This window comes from Nycticebus coucang, chromosome 21 (assembly GCF_027406575.1).
Source record: "Nycticebus coucang isolate mNycCou1 chromosome 21, mNycCou1.pri, whole genome shotgun sequence".
NCBI lineage: Eukaryota > Metazoa > Chordata > Mammalia > Primates > Lorisidae > Nycticebus > Nycticebus coucang.
In genome coordinates, this window is record NC_069800.1 from 26,765,093 (window position 1) to 26,784,041 (window position 18,949).

Genomic DNA, 18,949 nt, shown 5'->3' on the forward strand with positions numbered 1-18,949 from the left:
GATTTTTATATCTGTGTGTTTTCTCTTAGAGGATCTCAAAGGATTGTACACAATTCATGGGAAAATGCATGGGGTAGTAGGGAAAAACATGTACTTTGTTTTTGTCTTTAATCGGAGAGACAAGAGTTCTGAACTCTTTTAAGGTTGCCATAGAAATCACATGAGATAAGTTATGCCAAGTGCCCCAGTGCAGCATACCACAGGCATTCAGCCAGCTAGTTACTTTTCTTCTTTATGGTTATTAAGTGGTAGTATCTTCATTGTAGAATCCCATTGTTTCATGAGAAGGAATAGAGAAAAAGTAAATGGAAAATTCAAGGCTGAGTTGGCAATGGCTTTTTCCTAAAGACAAATGGGACTGATTTATCCTATCATACCCACGCTTATGATTCTCTCCTAGGCAAGAGGAACCTAACTGAAAAGAGAAGTTAGAGATTGGTGTCTTTAGAGAACACTTTCCAGGAAGCCGAATCAACATGAAAAGCTTGTATACATCATGCCATTTCTAATATAGCCCAGCAAATATGTGACCCTGAAGACAGGAATTGGACAAAGCCATAAATCCGTGCTCTTGGGTGACTATAATATTAATAGCATCAATGGATGTATGAACAATGGCATCAAAAATATCCTTTACATCCTAGTGAACAGTAAAGAATTTTAACTGTAAATTTTACATATGATAAACACTTTGGCTTTATATCTGAAACTGATTTAAACATTGGTCAGTGGTTTTTAATGTCCAAACATAAATCTGCTTTTTGCAATGTTTTTCGTGAGAATCCTCTAATCCTGACTTATGGGTGATAAAACAGCAGGTCGGAATACTAAATTGTCTGCTGTAGTTTGGCCACTAGTTGGGGTAAACCAATGTACTTCCTTTAGATACAATTTTATTCCAACATTTAGAGTGAACCTACACACAGGGATACACAACTCCTGAGTTGTTTTGATGGTCATATTTGTTCTGTAAAAGGCAGAATTACTTACAGTTGTAGAATTCTTTTCTCTGTACAGAGGTAGCTGGCATCCCAATTTGCTCATTCATTTCCTGTACACCTGGGCGGGACCAGCACTCTTATAGGTACTCAGGATTCAAAGGTGGCTAGCATATTACCCTGGCTCTCAAGGAAAAGAAATGCATAAATAGGTATTTACAGAATAATGTGATAAATCACATGGGGGAAGATAGGGGCATTTATCATTGACAAGAAGAGGCAAATTTCTAAAAGTAGGGGTTGGAGGGCTAAGACACTTCTACTTGAGCCTGTATCACTGAACCTTGTTTAATGATGGGAATTTTCCAAGGAGGGAAGTAGATTAGTGTGGGAGGTACCTTCATCCAAAGCACCTCGTATTTTCTCTCTTAGTCAATCTGTTTTTGCCTTGATCCATGAGTTTTAGAGTTGGGAATAGGTTTTCTGGCCTAGGAGGTACCAGGTTTCTTGAAGGTTGACCTTTTTCCCCCATGAGTGATGGGAAATGGTCTGTCTATAGGAAGACAACCTAATAGACTGGGATATAGACATGTATTTAAGGGACATTTTAGTGATGTACTAGTTGACTGAAAATTTACACAGAGGCATACCTTAGGTATTTAACTTAGTTCCTTAATGTCCAAGACTGGTTTTTAAGATATATTCCTCTATGACGTAGCAATCTGTCTGTGGGTACTGATCACTCAGTAGTAGAAACCTTCCATCAATTGTATATTTTGGATAGAGTGTCAAGTTCTTTTCTAAGTTGAATTAATGTCTTAGATTCTAAACAGCATCCTATTTCAAATATTTCTTCTAAAATAAAAATACCTCAAAAGGAGATGCCTGGCTTAACGCATTGAGGGCAGAAACATGCCTTTTTATTTACTGCTATATCTACTGTAACTAGTATAATGTTTTCTTAGTATATGGAAGATAATAAATATTTGTTTAACTAATTAATAATGGAGACTGCCACAATAACAGCTGGTTTGTGATGGGGCAGAGGAATACACGGACAAGTTATCTTGGATTTCGAGACAGTGGATACATTCAGCAATTTCTCATGCTTAAATCAAGAACACTATTTTGATTCCTAGTAAAGTTTTCTAGTGAAGTGAAGTTAAAATGGACTTTCCCAAATAAAAGATTTACTCAACAGGGCTACTGCATATTGAAATAGTGTGTCCATGCTCTTTCTAGCAGGCCTGTCTGGGATGCCTTTTCTTCTACTTTCCATTTTCCATAGAGAAGTCTGGTGTAATTTACCTATAGCTAGCTGCAGGGACTAACTGTAGGGAAATTTAAGAAATTCACTGTTTTGTGATTTGCCAATTATTAGTTTTTGAAACTGTAAATAAAATAAATATAAATAAAAGAGATAAACAACTTGGTCTGAGACTGTTCATGGAAAGGGAACTCTGTCCAACTTGCAGGATTCTTGGACCTCAATGGAGAGAGATCTCTAAGACAGGATGGGGAAGGTGTGCAGGGCTGAATTCTGGCCTCAGAAAGGAACCTAACAGGCTTTCAATTTTTTTTTTTAAATGTGCTATTATCAGTAAAGCACAGAAACCACTGATTCAAAGTTGTAGGCATAGAAAGTTCAAAATCCCAAGTTCCAAATCTGTGACTAGTATCTTTTAAATAAAGGAAGGGATTGGGAAGCTGGGGCCAGATGGTCATTTTGCAGAACCTGTCACTGTGGAGAAAAATAACCTTGCTCTTTAAATCTAAAAATGGACCACACTGGAAGACAAGAAGTGGTGAATCAGCAGAAAGTGAAAACAGTCTCAGTTTAAGACATGATAGTTAGATATCTTTGGGTAATATGAACCAAATCAGATCAATGACAACAAAGAAGAGGATGAGCTATATTTTTCCATGACCAGAGAAAGCATACTGTAAACCCAGTGCAGCTGTCATTCAGCATCAGTCTAAGGCAGCATCCCGTTATTGAATTTCTAAAGAATGATGTTGAGCATTTAAAAGGAAATGCTAATTCTGAAGCAGAATTTTTTTCCCTTCCCTCTCTTTTTGGGGATACAGATTTTTTTCTTACCCATCAATTAGTCACTGGTACAGTTAACCTCTGTGAGTCAAAAATAAGAAAATCAGTTAGTTCCTCAAGCTTTACCTTGGCAGGAAGATGCTGAAATATGCAGCAGGTTGTGACAACAAGGAGAACAATTTTTCTTTCTGAGACATATAAATTTAAGTGACATATGACTATGAATTAAACTAACTGGTTGTACCAGCAGCTGATGACCTCTGAACTTCAAATCATGTAGGCTTTGAATCTTCCTTCTTTCCTTGTTCCACATCCTTAAAGCTTTCCTAAAATGTCATTTTACCCCTCATCCTCCCAAGGTGATTAGTTTCTGAGCTGGCTACCAGTCTATGAGATTCAGGTCACATGGAAATGTTACATTTAAAGTCTTTTATAGATCAAAGATTCTATAAAAGCTCCTGTTTTCTAAGTGGCAGAGAAAGAAAGGCTGGAGAGAGAAATAACAGCTAAAAAATTGCTAAGTCAGACATAGAAGATGATAAAGTATGGGCCTAGAAAGGAATTCACAAAATAGTTAATTATGTTGAGAAAGGAATTATACAAAGTTTAGGTAGGTTGTAGGAGATAGTGTGAGCCAGACACCTGTAAATCCGATTAAGAAGGATGGGAGATACCCAGAGTGGTGATGAGTCAGAATGGGGCTTTGAGGAAAACACTAGGATTTCTCAAGTCAGACTGGGAATGCTTCAGAAAGATGATGCCACAGCAATTTTGAGGGGGGAAAAAAAGGATCGGGGATGAGAGAAATGATGGATGTAGTCACTCCTATAACTGAGGGCCAGATCAGTTGTTGAAAGCATTATTAATGCAGTGCCAGTTCAGACTATCTGCCACTGGACCTGAACTCACTGCCTGGGGTTTTTAGCACTGATTTCATTGATTTCTGAATGGTAGAGCTATTAAACATCAGTCTACTTCTATCATTCTGCCAATGAAGACACTGGAGGTCAACAGTGACTTATTTGAAGACAATGTGATTCCAAACAGGAAATTACAGTTGTTTCAGGGCTAAAACTGGATCTATCCTGGTTCCAGACTAGCATTCCTACCACTGTGACTTGCTGTGGAAATGAGAAAGCAAACATATTACAATTATGTACATTCTCTATGCTTCATTTGGCCAAGATGAAAAATGTAGATGATTCAAGAGGTAGAATAAAATATAATTAGTAGCTTAATCTCTTAGTCAGGCTGACTGCATTTATGTCCTGGCTCTGTTCTGTGTGCTGAGTTACTTATCCTTGCTCTGCCTCAGTTACCTCATCTGTAAAATGGAAATTTTATAACGGTAACCTGACTACAAAGATTAAGTGAGCTAGTACAGGTAACAAATGCTTGCAGAATGAGTGACTCATTCTTCTTCCCATAGGCCTTTTCTGATTAATCACTGCATTGGGTCCCTTTGTCCTTGTAAATCAGATTTATGGCTTACCAAATGTGATCTAATATTATAGCCGAATATAGATGACTATGGTTTGCATTATTGATTTACAAATCAGAAACTACATGGACTTCTGTGTTGGGTGAAGTGCTCAAGACCCTTGTAAAGAAAATTATGTCGAAAGAGTAGGTGTAGTGATTCTTAAGAATTCATAGTTCAGTGCAGTGGAGGATACTCTGGACATTCTCTATAGCCTCTTTCCTCTTTTAAAGCTAATTTCTTTTGAATTTTTCCTCCACTCCTCAAGTCCTACTTCCTCAGTGCTATGTTATATATCCTCTCTTTGCTTACCTGATGTTTGGAAGGCCCTCTGGACTCAGAACAACAACCAGCTGGATCTACTCCTAAAACATCAAATGTCATTACTTCCGAATCCCACCCCCCGCACCTCCAGGTAGTCAACTTGGAAATCAAAATGTTACCCTACAGTGTCTCTATGATAGTGTTTTGGTGAAGAACAGATGAGGATAGTCTGCTGACACTTCATAGCCAGAAATGAAATAACAACAAAATCTATGTTTTCAATTGGCATTTCTTTCTCTACTCAAAGCCACTGACTCTTTGGGCTCAGCAGTTTGAGTTTTGAAGCTCTGCTGCAAGAGTAGTAACCACAGGTTAAAAAGAACAGGGGTGTAGTGTGGACCTCCAGCTAGCCCTGGGGTGAGAGTAATTAGCATGAGTTAGCAAGGTAGGTCGAGAAACAAATTCGATATACTGCCCACTTCACTTCACCCCAATTATTCAAATTTTTATTATAGCATCTTTTTACTCCCATTTTTTATCATTTGGGGCTGGTTATATTTGTCATGCTGTTCAAAACGTGCTCAGAAAAACTGATTTCTTTTTTCATCCCTCTAGTGAGCGTGTTTGATGTTGCAGAATACTTGGAGTGGGCAAGAGAGCATTTTGTGTCATTTTTAATATCCCAGTATACTTCTGAGACCTCTCATTCACAGATTCCTGACCTGCTTTTCAAACTCCCTGGCAGGTTCTCATCTTGAATAATTTCTTTTAATCTATAATGGGAAACAAACTTACAATTAACTTCTGAGCATTACTTATATATCCATATAGATTTACGTATCCTGAAAAGCGATCTTGAAGATGATTGAATGAGGATGAATTTTTTTCATTAATCATCTTTTATGATACCAATTTTCTTCTCTCTATTTCTGAAAGAATGAAAATTAACTTCTCTTTGTCAATAGCAATTTCTAGATATTGAAAAGGACCTGATTACTTTGTTGTATCAGCTTCTATTAATAAATCAACTTTAGAAGTTAAAGTATCAGAGTCTCAACTTGACCTTCTAACCTTCCACAGAAGTCTCCAACTCTTATTCTAGTATATCCTCCCACCCTTCATCTCCTCAAGCTTCCAATTCCACCCAAAAGGATAAGCATTTCCAGAGTTTCCTGACTAAAGTGTGGGCTTGCCTAATGTGAAGTTTTGCTTATACTGTGACTCTTACTTAGCAGACCTCCCCTACCTCTCTGCAACCTCCAAAACCCAGCTCAAGCCCCGCTCCTCCTCTTAGACCACTCTAGTACACTGTGATTCTGCCCTCTTCCAGATTCACATTCTTTATCATGGCTCACATTCATCTGGCAATTAATTATATGTGTCCTCTTAAGTTTTTTCTAGTGTTTTATTGCATTTTTACTTTAGTATTATTTATTAACTTTTATTGTTTATTATTTTTTATTAAGATTTAAAAATACTAAATTTATTGAGGTCAAAGACCATATAATCATGAGACTTTATATTCCCCATGGTGTTCACTTATGTATCTGGTGCTTACAGATTAATCAATATGTTCCTATCAGGTTGGGCCCTGCTGACAAAGGATGACACTGCAGAAATGTATCCAGCGCCCAGGCTACCTTTGTAGAATTTTCCTACCTTTGTAGAATTTTCACGCAGTCTTATTATGTGAGAAGCATTGTTTATTCATAGAACATCATCTAAAAAGTAGCTTTATCTATTTTTTCTTTTTCTTATCTCCTCTATTAAGCTCTTTCTCAGATTATTTTCCTCATTTCTACTAATTGTTAAAACCTACATGTTTTGCTGAAGGCCAGCTGCTACGCAGCTGCTGGTGTCACTGGTACAAATGGCAATTCTCAGTGCACAACCCTTACTCTGGGGTTAATATTTAGAGCTTAGGAATATCCTTAGACAAGTTAAGGAGCAGTGTTATTGTGTTTGCCTATATGTGATTGTGCATGTTTAACAGTAGAATCAAAATTGTGAATTCTTGGGAGATTTTACCACAGAGAGATTAAGAGGATTGTAAATAGTTTTGTAATTTGAATGCCAAGGTGGTAACACAGAAAAACGTCAATGAACAAACAAGCAGGTATCATCAGGGGGTTTGTGTGGATGATTCCTGGGTCACCCTTATTTCCCCTGCCCCTGCCTCTTCTCATTTCATTGCCCTGGATTTTTAAAATTCAAACTTAAAATAGGAAACCTGATTTACATGATAAATTCATGATTCAATTATGTTTTTCTTCAATTTCTCAGTAAGCCATTCTAGAATTACTTCTATAACTGTGCACATTGCCTCTTCTTCCCTGCTCTGTGCCCTCTGCCAGCTTCACTGCAGTCCTCCACCTCCCTCCTCCCCACCAGTCTTCCACTAGCAAACAAACCCAGGAGTAATTACTAATGTCCAAGCACGTAATTCTAGCAGTGTTAGGCTTTTCATTTGACGCAACTACGCAGAGAGCTGTCTGGGCACGCAGCATGAAATTAAAGCGTTTTTAAAGACTCTTGCCCATATTTTCTCTCCCCTTTCCCATCACCAAAACACAGTTTGCCGCACCCCCGGCATCAAGCCGTGGCGGGATGGCTCTGTCCGCGTTGTAAAAACTGCGGTAAGGCGGTGGGTGCTTCTCGGAGCGTTGCCCCCAGTCCCCCTGGTTTGCGACAGCAGCGCATAAGTTGCCTAGCATGCCTTTTAGTGAACGTAAGAATTCATGAGGTGCGGCATAAAGGCCTGAATAACCTTTACCCTGAAACCTGTTTAAAACTTGTTTGTTGAGTTGAATGATTAAATGTTGCCTGAATGCCTATAGAAACTAAGAATGAACATAATGATTTACTAATCCATGACTTCATCTACTCTAAGAGACTGAATGTCTCCAAGGGAACATGTTCCCACCATAAAAGTCAGTTAATTGAAACAATGCATCAAGAGAATGCAGAAACGGTGAGTTAAGATGTTCCTACCAGATACCCACTCCCTCCAGCTTCTTATCTCGTTCTTTGAAACTACATTCCTTAGTAAAGTCTTTCTCTGAGATCTATTTTTTCACTATAATTGTTTTCCACACAATTTTACTCATTACTCTTTAAAACTTAAATCTAACACCTAAATCATACACACATAACTCAAATTATATATAAAATCATAATTAAATGTAATGAAAGAAAAATATAAAATGTGAACAAAGCAGTCCCACAAAAAAGAAAGGTTTAAACATAGATTAAAGAGAAGTAAAAAAGTAACTGCTGATAAGCAGCAGTCTTTGTTCCCCCTTGCGGGCAAAAGCATTGTGTAAGAAAAGACGGTTGACTACTCACATCTACAAAACTCGATAAGAACTTTGTAAGCTTCAGCAAGTCATAAAAATATCTTTTGTAGTCTGTAACACATTGTCAAAAATGTATAAAAACCATGCCTAAAATTCAGTAAAGTACAACTGCTTTCTTCATCATCCTTGGTGTGTGGCAGTTTGTCATTTTCCTGCGTCGCCCTTTCAATCAACCTGAGCCGTTCTCGCCCTGAAAACCCTCGGACTGAGACTCATTCGACTGGCGGTCCGCGACAGCTGGCGCCTCGAACAGGGACCTGAAGGACAGGTGATCTTTCTTTTTCTTTCTTTCCTCTCTTTTTCAGATTGAAGGCGACTCTCACCAGGGAGCTGCAGTCCCGCCGGTAAAGGCTGACCGGTTAAGTGTGAGTAATCCGCAGGACAACATGGGGCATACATTGGGTAAGGAAGAACACATGCTCAGTGTCATGATACAGCGTTTATTAGAAAAAAATGGTTTTCATGTGTCTCTCAAACGGTTAGAGGAGCTTATGCATTTCATAAAGTTGGTAAGTCCTTGGTTTCTGGAGGAAGGTTCTCTCTCTCTCTCCGATTGGAAGAGAGTGGGACGCGAAATGCGGAAATATATGCAAGAACATGGGGAGAAGGTCTTGCCCCCTCAGGCTTTTCCTTTATGGTTACAAGTTAGAGAACTTTTGGCTGACAATACCTTTTTAGAAGCATTTATAAGAGAAACTGACTCGGAGGCTGGTGATCATGAAACTAAGGTGGCACCTATTTGTGATGAGGTTCCCCCCGAGGTTCTTAAAGATCCTGAACCGGTACCAAACACTGAGAGCGTTGTCCCTTCGGCTCCAACGCTCAAAGACATTCTACCACCACTCCCACCGGTTGATAATTCCTCAGACAGTGATGAGTGGGATGTGATCGATGAACTTACTAAATCAGATGAGAGGGACGGAATGAATGATTCTATTCACCCCCGCCGAGCTTATCCGGCAGTTCGCGTCCCAAAGGTCGCATCTAAGACATCCTCACGAGCCCCGCTTCCCCGTGTGCCTCCTTGTCTCCCTCCACCGCCCGCGGGTTTTCAAGCGGCGGTGCGAGAAGCCCGTCAGCAGGGAGATTTTACATTTGCTTTCCCGGTACGCTTTCCCACTGAGGAAAGGGCACCACCCACCTGGGAACCTCTGTCGTTAAAGACGCTTAAAGAACTGCAACAGGCTGTCCGTACATCGGGAGCTTCTGCCCCTTATACTTTACAAATTGTGGAATCAATTAGCAGTCAATGGCTTACCCCGTATGATTGGCAACAAACGGCCAAAGCCACGCTTTCCCCAGGTGATTATATCCTATGGAGAACAGAGTATGAAGATAGATGTAGAGAAAGTATTAATCAGCATGTGGGAAGGAAAGCACAGCCCACACTATCCATGCTTCTAGGAACAGAAGAATTTGCCTCTTTTGAAAATCAAATTAAACTACCCCGACAAATTTTGGAAATAGTCAGCCATAACGCAGTCTCCGCTTGGCGAAAAATACCTCCTCCGGGAACCAAGGGCACAACTTTAGCAGGCATAAAACAGGATATGGAAGAGTCCTATCCTGCCTTTATTTCTCGCCTGGAAGAAGCTATTAATAGAATGCTTCCGCCATCAGAGGGCACAGAATTATTACTCAAGCAATTGGCTTGGGAAAATGCAAATACGCTGTGTCAGGACTTAATACGTCCACTCAGGAAAACAGGTACTTTACAAGATTATATTAAAGCATGCATGGATGCCTCACCAGCAATTGTCCAGGGAATGGCGTTTGCTGCAGCTATGCGGGGTCAGAAATTTAGTTCATATGTTAAAGGTGCTTTTGATAGAGACCCCAGTAATACATGTTTTGGGTGTAATCCCCCACATGACTTGCCCACTTGTTATAACTGTGGGAAGCCAGGTCATATACAGAAGGATTGTAAGAAATCCACCGGTGCTAATAATAATAATAATAAGTCCCGTGGACTACCCCCGGGACCATGCCCTCGTTGTAAGAAGGGCAGGCACTGGAGAAATGAATGTAAATCTAAATTTCATAAAGATGGAACCCCCTTGTCAGACAAGGGTGCTAACTTTATTGATACCAATCAGACAAAAAACTAGATAAGGGGCGTTCTCCTAGCCCCGACTCCAAGGGAGAGTCTCCTGCTTCTACCGCAGTACGACCTAAGTTAGAGCCCACATCTACTATTAATTGTATACCACCTGAATGGACAATTCATGATCTCCCACGTGGGACTCCTGGCAGTGCAGGCTTAGACCTTGCCAGTTCTAAAGATGTAATCATATCCAAACATGATGGTGTTGTGTTAGTTCCCACAGGAATAAAAGGAAAATTATTACCAGGTACTGTTGGTGTTATATTGGGACGTAGTTCCAATTACACTAAACATTTTGAAGTTGTTCCAGGAGTAATTGATTCTGACACTGAAAATACAATTAAAGTCATGGTAAAGTCTTTAGTAGAAACTACACAAATTCATAAGGGACAAAGAATTGCTCAGTTATTGTTATTGCCATATATACCGCTCCCCACCTGGCATTTACATGATGCCAGGGGAGAGGGTCAATTTGGATTTACTGATCAGGATTGTGTGGCTCTTATACATGATCTATATGATAGACCAATGTTAAAAATGAAAATAGAAGGCAGGCCCATTAAGGGCCTGATGGACACAGGCGCTGATGTAACCTGCATTGCTGCCTCCGACTGGCCGAGATCCTGGCCGGTTCATCGAACTGGGTCTTCTTTAGTTGGTCTCGGTTCTGTTTCTGGTGTCATGCGTAGTACATCTCATTTGTTATGTGAATATAAGGACAAGAAAATTTACTTTCAACCTTATGTGTTACCCTCTCTACCCTATACTTTATGGGGACGAGATCTTTTACATGTCCTAGACATGAAACTAGTTACAGGTGATCAACTTAACGATCAGTGTTTTTCATAGGGGCCACTGCAGAAAACTATGCCTGTAAAATAAAATGGTTAACAGATGTTCCTGTGTGGGTTAGTCAGTGGCCCCTAACAACAGAAAAGTTACAGGCATTACAAATTTTAGTACAAGAACAATTAGATAAAGGTCATTTAGAGGAATCCACTAGTCCATGGAACACTCCTGTGTTTGTCATTAAGAAAAAATCTGGTAAATGGAGACTTTTACAAGATTTAAGAGCAGTAAATGCCATTATGGAAGACATGGGCTCCCTTCAACCTGGGCTTCCGTCTCCTGTAGCAGTACCAGCACAATGGTCACTTATAATTATAGATCTGCAAGACTGCTTTTTTACTATTAATTTACATCCTGAGGATTGTCCTCGTTTTGCTTTCAGCGTTCCTTCTTTAAATTTACAGGAACCGTTTAAAAGATATCAGTGGAAAACTTTACCACAGGGCATGAAGAACAGCCCTACCTTATGTCAAAAATTCGTGGCGGCTGCATTAGCAGCACTGAGAAAACAATTCCCTAGCGCCTACATAATTCATTATATGGATGATATTTTACTAGCTCATCCGGAGCTGCCAAAAGTACAACTAATGTTAGAAAAGGCTATAGAACAATTAACTAAATTTGGTCTAGTAATTGCCCCTGAAAAAATTCAAAGGGATAAACCATTAAGTTATCTGGGACAATGGATTCACTCTGACTATATTGCACCTCAAAAGGTGCAAATAAGGAGAGATAAATTACAAACTCTTAATGATTATCAAAAATTACTGGGAGAAATAAATTGGATTCGACCTTTTCTAAAAATTACTACAGGAACTCTTAGTCCTTTGTTTGCTATCTTACAGGGGAACTCCAATCCCCGTTCCCCTAGACAATTAACTCCAGAAGCCTTGCAGGCTTTAGAAGTTGTTGAACAAGCTTTAACCCAGGCCAGGGTTAAACAACTTAATTATCAAAATTCATGGTCTCTACTCATTTTTTCTACTGAGTATACTCCTACAGCTTGCCTATGGCAGGAAGGTATTTTAGAATGGATTCATTTACCACATGTTCAGACAAAGATTGTTGCTGATTATCCATACCTGGTGTCTTTATTAATTGATAAAGGAAGAAAAAGATCACGGGAATTATTTGGTAAAGATCCTCATGTAATTGTAACTGCTTATAATAAAACTCAAGTGGAACAACTATTTCAAAATAATGATGATTGGGTATTGGCCTTACAAGGCTATGCAGGTCAAATCTTATACCATTATCCTAAACATCCTTTAATTGAATTTACAAAAACAGTTTCACTTATATTTCCTCTTATGTGTTCCAAACAGCCTCTGTCTGACGCAATAACCTTGTTCACAGATGGTTCCTCTACAGGTCGAGCCGTAGTTTTTAGCCCAGGCCTGTCTCCTATTATTAAGGAGGTTACACAAGCCTCTGCCCAACAAACAGAGTTATGGGCTCTAATCTCAGCTTTTAATAACTTCGAACAAAAATTTAACTTGTATACAGACTCAAAGTATATTGCTTCTCTTTTTCCGGCTCTTGAAACTGCTCTTTTAACAGGAACCTCAACTATTCTACCTTTATTAAAGAAACTACAAACTTTAATTCAGCAAAGGAATAACCAATTTTATATTGGTCACATAAGAGGACATACTAATTTACCTGGCCCTTTGGCCCAAGGAAATGCCACTGCAGATTTGTTAACACGTACTACGGTGGCATCAGTGGCTGAAGCTGAAGAAAGCCACGCCTTACATCACCAAAATGCTAACGCATTAAGAAAAATGTTTCAAATTACTAGAGAACAGGCAAGGCAAATAGTCTTAAGGTGTAAATCCTGTCCTATTACTCATCATCCTTTAAAATTCGGTGTCAATCCTCGTGGTTTACGTCCCAATGTATTGTGGCAAATGGATGTAACACATGTCTCTAGTTTTGGAAAATTACAATATGTACATGTTACTGTTGATACCTTCTCTCATTATATATGTGCCTCTGCAAGATCTGGAGAGGCTTATAAAGATGTTGTACAACACCTATTTTACTGCTTTCAGCAGCTAGGTGTTCCTCATCAATTAAAAACAGACAATGCTCCAGCTTATACCTCTCGAGCATTTGAACAATTTTGTATACAGTGGAAAATTTCTCATTCTACGGGGATCCCGTATAATCCTCAGGGTCAAGCGATTGTTGAAAGAACTAATCAAATATTAAAATTACAAATTGAACGCCTACAAAAGGCTCACAAATATTTCTCTCCTCATCATATTTTAACCCATGCTTTATTCGTCCTAAATCACCTTAATGTAAACTCCAATAATTTAACCCCTGCTCTCTCCCATTGGCAGCCACAATCGGCTGCCACCCTTCCTAAAGTTCTTTGGAAAGATTTATTATCGGGCCAATGGAAAGGCCCTGATGTGTTGTTAACCTCCGGACGAGGCTATGCTTGCATATTTCCACAGGATGCCGACTCTCCCATCTGGATTCCAGACCGGCTCATCAAACCGGCTCCTCCGGAGACCCCGGCGCAGAAGACAACGCCTGCGGCGGATAAAGATCCTATCTGCACAGATGAAGACGACTGTGACAGTTTCACCGAGACCCTCCAAGATCACGTGGACACAGATCCGCACCCTGGTGAAACAAGCTAAACAACTTCTCATATCTCAAAACAGCCCTCTAACTCCAACAATGTACTTTGTTGCCTTTTTATCATTAATTTCTACTCCTACGGTAGAAACTGCAGCTTATTGGTCTTATGTTCCTAACCCTCCATTATTACATCCTGTAGGCTGGCTAGATACAGACCCCATAAAAATTCTTTCTAATGATTCAATCCGCTTAGGAGGTTTAACTGACTCAGAATCCAGACATCATGCTGCGGCTTTGATTAATTTCACTGGCAAAGCCGACTCCTTACCTATTTGCTTTACTTTAAAAGGCAAAACGCCTCCTTTTTGTTTACCCACAAGTTACAGAGTCTTTTTATCTGATGCTCCTGATCCTCATGATGCCAATAGACGTTATATGTGGGAATATGAAATACAAACTATTGGAAGTCCTGATTATAATGAAACTTGTTTATCTGTGGACCACTTACCTCTCCCTAATTGTAAAGAAAAATATAGAGATAAAAATCATTTCTGGGAATCCTCTTTAACAAAAACCCCTACTTGGCTTTCTTGCGGATTCCCAGACGCTGCTAACAAACATTCTCCCATTAATTCTAATACAATTATCTGGGATTATTCTCCTACTTCCTGCTATGATCATAACCAATATTTATCGAATCACTTAGATAAATTTCATAAATATCAATGGTCTGGTAGCCCTCAACCAGTACGAAGGTGGTTCACACCTGGTTTAGTTGAGCCCATATGGGTGGCTCAAAACAATAATAACACTCAAATACATTATGATTTATTCAGACTTGTTGCTGCATCCAACTTGATCTTAGAGAAGAAACCTAACATGCCTAAACCTAATCCAATTTCTATAAGAACTTGTGTTGGATATCCATATGCTCTACTTTTAGCTCCTAATAAATATCTAACTATCACTCAATCTAAAAATTCTTACCATATTTCTTGTACCACTTGTAAAGTTACAAATTGTCTTACTTCTACTGACTTGTTTAATGAACGTTTATTTAATTCTGTTTTAATTGTTAAAAGACCCTCTTATGTACTATTACCTGTTGATTTACAAGATGATCCTTGGTATGATAATTCTGCTTTACAAGTTCTACATACTGTTAATCAGTTACTCCGCCCTAAAAGGTTCGTGGCTGCTTTAATTCTTGGTATTTTAGCTTTAATTTCTATAGTTACAACATTTGCTGTAGCCACCACTGCTTTGGTTCAAGAAGTTCACACAGCTCACTTTGTGAATTCTCTCAGCAGCAACATCACTCTAGCTTTAATGACTCAAGCCAGTATAGATAATAAACTTGAAGCAAAACTTAACATCTTGGAAGAAGTAGTTTTAGCCTTAGGACAAGATATCAAGTTTATACAACATAAACTTCAAACCAGATGTCACTCTTCCTTTCCTGCTATTTGTGTCACTCCTTTACCCTATAATATGTCCACTTCCTGGGACAAAACTAAAGCTCATCTACAGGGTGTCTGGAAGGACAATGATATTACACATGATTTACATACTCTCCAAAAAGATATCACTGCCATCAGTGAAGCTCATTTACCTAGCACTTCTCTTGATTCACTGGCTCAATCCCTCTCTGACAATCTTAAATCTTTAAATCCTGTGTCTTGGATTCAGTACATTGTGTTTATTGTCATTATTGGATGCCTGATATTTTTTGTTGTCTTACTGTTACCATGTCTCCTTCGTTGTGTCTTTTCCTCCTTAAAGGCTGTTCGCCAAGACCTCTTTGAGCTACGTTTCATTAACAAAAAAGGGGGAAATGCCGCACCCCCGGCATCAAGCCGTGGCGGGATGGCTCTGTCCGCGTTGTAAAAACTGCGGTAAGGCGGTGGGTGCTTCTCGGAGCGTTGCCCCCAGTCCCCCTGGTTTGCGACAGCAGCGCATAAGTTGCCTAGCATGCCTTTTAGTGAACGTAAGAATTCATGAGGTGCGGCATAAAGGCCTGAATAACCTTTACCCTGAAACCTGTTTAAAACTTGTTTGTTGAGTTGAATGATTAAATGTTGCCTGAATGCCTATAGAAACTAAGAATGAACATAATGATTTACTAATCCATGACTTCATCTACTCTAAGAGACTGAATGTCTCCAAGGGAACATGTTCCCACCATAAAAGTCAGTTAATTGAAACAATGCATCAAGAGAATGCAGAAACGGTGAGTTAAGATGTTCCTACCAGATACCCACTCCCTCCAGCTTCTTATCTCGTTCTTTGAAACTACATTCCTTAGTAAAGTCTTTCTCTGAGATCTATTTTTTCACTATAATTGTTTTCCACACAATTTTACTCATTACTCTTTAAAACTTAAATCTAACACCTAAATCATACACACATAACTCAAATTATATATAAAATCATAATTAAATGTAATGAAAGAAAAATATAAAATGTGAACAAAGCAGTCCCACAAAAAAGAAAGGTTTAAACATAGATTAAAGAGAAGTAAAAAAGTAACTGCTGATAAGCAGCAGTCTTTGTTCCCCCTTGCGGGCAAAAGCATTGTGTAAGAAAAGACGGTTGACTACTCACATCTACAAAACTCGATAAGAACTTTGTAAGCTTCAGCAAGTCATAAAAATATCTTTTGTAGTCTGTAACACATTGTCAAAAATGTATAAAAACCATGCCTAAAATTCAGTAAAGTACAACTGCTTTCTTCATCATCCTTGGTGTGTGGCAGTTTGTCATTTTCCTGCGTCGCCCTTTCAATCAACCTGAGCCGTTCTCGCCCTGAAAACCCTCGGACTGAGACTCATTCGACTGGCGGTCCGCGACAACAGTTGTTTATTTTGTCTACACATCACAGAATTATAAACTTCTTTCATGCATTTACATACTCTTGTATAAATTTCCACCTAAATAATTTTACATGTATGCACAATAACAGGTCTACATGCATAGAAATACAAAGTTAACCATTAAAAACTAGTAAATAATTAAATAGCTTGTGAATAAAATACTGTCTGTATGTGAACAGGAAATTTTAGTATCTGTGGAATGCAGATGATTTGAGTGAAGACTAACTAAACAGAACTCAAGATTTTATTCTGGGTCTTTTAATAGAATAAAAATGGGGTTTCTTTAATGCCTTGTATATATTCTTACAGATGACGCGGTTACTCTCCTTTACCAGCTACTCCAATGGCACAATTTTGATCCTAGTCATTTTATATCGTTTTTATCTTTATAAAACAGAGGGAAATATCTCTGTGATGGTTTTTGCTTGCTTAATGCTCCAAGCCTCAGAGTAGAAAATGGTTAAAGTACTTATCACTGCCTCAGCAAAATCCCGCAGTGCCATAATAGAAATTGCAGTGAGCTTTAGGTCAGAGTCCTGTTCCAGGCTAACACTCTGGTTCTTTTACCTGAATTACCCTAAAGGACATAGTTGGATTCTTCTGAGGAAAACCAGTGTTAATGTTGTCAAAATCAAAAGCGACCAGCCCGCGATAACAAATGTCGATTGGAAAAATTTCTACTAACTCTGAAACCATGGCCAAAGAGGTTAAATTCCAGAGAACCTGTAATATTTCTCAGACATGCATTTTTGTGTCTTGTGTTCATGCCTAAACACAAGGGTGGGGGAAGAAGGAAGGAGAAGAAAGATTCCTTTTTAAAGTTGATTCTGCCTAGTTCAGCTAGTCTCAAATTTTAATCAAATAGCAATATATGTAGAAATATATCACTCTTGTAAACAGATAAACAGGTATCATCAGAGGTACCATCACATGATCTACTCTGTGTTAAAATCAAATCCAAAAACAAACCCTTGAGATCATATTGAAGAATAAAGGCATATATTTAAACATACGTTTATTTCCTACCTAAAAGAAGGGGCAGAGAGTAAGGTAGAAGATTTTCACAAGTGGACTATTATTTTGTTGACGCTATGCAGGAAGTGAGGAGGGGAGCGGGCAATTGTCTGCAAAGGAGCCCCCGTGGGCAGGATTTATTCTTCTGTCTCTCTTGTTTTCTTTTAACCTACTATGCCTGCTCTATTAAGGGTCTCTGTAAGATCGAGGTCAGAGAGAGACTATTTAGCCCAAAGCCCTAGCACAGCTGGCCTTGGCCGGGCATTTCTGCCGCAGGTAGCTGCGGCGCCGCGGCCGGACCGCTGTCCCCGGTGCTGAAAGGTCGCGGGCGCCAGTGACAGCCCCCGGCTCCGCTATCCAGGGTGCTGAGCGCCGGCCGCCGCAGCCTCCGCGCCGAGCCCACCAGCGCCAGCCCTCCGCAGAGCCTCCCACCCAGCACCACCCGCCCGCCTCCCGCCAGCCTGCGGCTGACGCGGAGCAGGCGGCTTAAATCAAGTCCGTGGGGCAGGGAGGCTGCGGTCGCTGCCGCAGCTCGGCTTGCCCGGGGCGGGAACTCCCCCTTTCTCCTCTGGCCTCCCCAGCGCCCACATCCTGCCTTCTTCTTACTTCTTCCCTGGATAACAGCGCCCTAACAACAACAGTCTTAATAACAGGGTTAGAACGAAAGAAAACCTAACAGCTTAAACATCTCTGAAAACTGCATCGCAAAAATGGAAGAGAGAAGGGGTCCCACTACTGTTTCAAAAGAGTAAGTTATTATTTGGTTCATATCCTTGCTCTTTCCCTCCATCGCTTCATTTGCAGAGTTCCCACTCATCCCTTCCCCAAGCAGCTCACCTCGAGAATACTTTATCAAACCCCAGGCGGGAGTCCAGCCAGACGTGCACACACGGAATACCGCACCCTAAGTGCACAAATACTTGGATTTGCCCGAGCTCACTTGGTCTGACCAGCTGCGGTCCCTTCTGGGTGTTCAGCCATTCGGAGGCAGGACCACGGCCTGGGGAGGGGGTTCCTTACCTTGGCTTCTCCAGAGGGTGGTGTTCGCTGGGCCCCTGCGGGTTCCAAGTGTGGAGGAGCCGCCGAGCAGGGAGATAAGGAAAGACAGCGCCTGACCTCCCCGAGGTTTCGTCTTCAATGCAACGTGAGCTGTGCCCTCATCAAAGATGGCCGTCCCTTTTGACGTCAGCAGCTTTTAATAGCCGACTCCTGGAGGGGCGGGGAGGAAGTGCGCTGGGGGAGGGGGGCGCGGCGGGGGCGGGAGGGGCGGAGCCCGGAGGTGCGGAGGGCTTGACTCAGCTCCCCGCGTGCTTTGCTGCAAACCCTCCTGTTTCAATCTTTTATAAGCACCCGAACGGGGTGATTCTTTGGACTCCATTTTAACTCTAGGTCCTGGGCAAACACATTTATCTCGAGACTGGTTTCT

The 18,949-nt window shown here is 40.3% G+C and overlaps 1 protein-coding gene across 2 annotated transcripts in view; it reads right to left on the reverse strand.

Moving 5' to 3' along the window:
• The window catches only part of SNAP25 (synaptosome associated protein 25), a 99,171-nt gene extending 80,470 nt beyond the window's left edge, over positions 1 to 18,701 (reverse strand). For both annotated transcript variants that reach the window (XM_053574761.1, XM_053574762.1), the window contains exon 1: positions 18,544 to 18,701. The gene's annotated coding sequence lies outside the window, so the exon portion shown is untranslated. The remainder of the gene's footprint in view (positions 1 to 18,543) is intronic.
• Positions 18,702 to 18,949: the final 248 nt, after the last annotated feature.